Here is a 2,059-nt window from a genome sequence, read left to right on the forward strand (position 1 = left end):
AGTGTATCAACATGGTCTGAAAGGCCACTCTGTCAGCCAATACTCCAAAAGAAACATAAAAGAGTCAAATTAGCGTTTGCAAATGCACACAGGAACAAAGACCTTAATTTTTGGAGACATATCTTGCGGGCTGATGAAACTAAAAGTGAACTTTTTGGGCATAATGGCCATCGTTACGTTTGTAGGAAAAAGGGAGAAGCTTGGAAGCCTAAGAACACCATCCCAACTGGGGTGGCAGCAACATGTTGTGGGGTTGTTTTACAGCAGGAGGGACTGGTGCACTTCACAAAAGAGATGGCATCATAAGAAAAGATTATGTGGCAATACTGAAGCAACATCTCAAGACATCAGCCAGGAAGTTAAAGCTTGGGCGGAAATGGGTCTTCCAAATGGACAATGACCTGAAGCAAGCTGCCAAAGTGGTAACAAAGTGGCTTAAGGATAGCAAAGTCAATGTTTTGCAGTGGTCATCACAAAGCCCTGATCTCAATCCCATTGAAAATTTATGGGCAAAGCAGAAAAGGCAGGTGCGAGCAAGGCGACATACAAACCTGGATCAGTTACACCAGTTTTGTCAGGAGGAATGGGCCCAAATTCCGACCAACTATCGTGAGAAGCTTGTGGAAGGATATTGCAAACGTTTGACCCAAGTAATTTAGTTTAAGGGCAATGGCACCAAATACTAATGAAATATATGTAAACTTTTGACTTTGCAGTGAGTAATAAAAATGCCTTAAAACATTCGCTCTCTCTCTCATTATTCTGGCATTTGGTAAATATTAAAAATGATGATGATCCTAATTGATCTAAAACAGGCAAAGTTTATTCTGATTTCCTGTGAGATATTGAGAAAAACATGCATATGTGTTTTCTTATATAGTGTATGCAAACTTCTGGTTTCAACTGTAAGTTTGACAGAGACAACAGATCCATGGGTCCACATCCTCCTGATGCAGACCGATCAAGGGAAGATATCTGTGCCCCGAATTACAAGTTTACTGTCTCGAATCTCTAGTGGTGCGTTTTTCAAATTTAAATAAAAGTTTATTTTACCTTTGTAATTAAGCACAGTCACACGCTGCATTATTTTACACAACTCAGTGTGGTGGTTTATCCCATCTTAAAAGATCCTCTTCCCGGATACTCCTGTTTGGTGCCAGTGATAACATCGCTTCTGACTCCTTACACATACTTCAAGCCCATCCAGGATCTCAATGACCCCATGACTCCACCCAGAATGAAATGCAAAGAATGGCCAGGAATGTGTTGTTACGGGTCCGGGTGGTGGAAGGAGGGACCAGAGGGGCGAAACTAGGTGCCTACACGGTCTGACCAAGGTCACACGGCGGCTTAGTCGACTCCGTGAACCAGGGAGGGACCGGGCAGGTGAACCAGGTGCTACTCTGGGACCGACCTTGTATGAGAGCAGGTGACTCCCACTGGTCAGATGACAGGAGCTGACCGGTACAGCGGATAAGCACGGCAGGAAGGCAGACGTGTGGTCCAGGTAGATAAGCAGGCTGGAATGGCAGATAGCCAGACGGGTGCTGCAGGTAGGAAGGCTGGCGGGCACAACAGGTAACGGGTAAGTGCTCCGGGTAAGCAGGCTGATGGGTACAACAGGTAACTGGCAGGTGCTCCAGGTAAGCAGGCTGGCGGGCACAACGGGTAACTGGCGGGTACTCCAGGTAGTCAGGCTGGCGGGCACAACAGGTAACTGGCAGGTGCTCCGGGTAAGCAGACTGGCAGGCACAGCTGGCTGGTAATAGGCAGGCGGGCAGAGCCCATAGACAGACTGGCGGGCTGGACTGTAGGCAGACTGTCGGGCTGGGTTGCAGTCAGACTGGCAGACTGGACTGAAGTCAGGCTGGCGAGCAGAACTAGAGACAGACTGGCGGGCAGGACTGACTGGCAGCGGGACCTGAGGGTTGAAGCAAGTGTAAGTACACGAAACAACAACCTTGCACAGGCACCTCCATTTTGGAGGAGGTGCCTTATATAGGAGAAGTCCTCCGGCCATTGGCCGGGGACTCTTTAGGACGGAGCGCGACCCCTTTAA

The sequence above is a fragment of the Phyllobates terribilis genome, unplaced genomic scaffold (genome assembly GCF_046119375.1).
Source record: "Phyllobates terribilis strain yellow unplaced genomic scaffold, ASM4611937v1 Scaffold_1__5_contigs__length_1240528914, whole genome shotgun sequence".
Lineage (NCBI taxonomy): Eukaryota > Metazoa > Chordata > Amphibia > Anura > Dendrobatidae > Phyllobates > Phyllobates terribilis.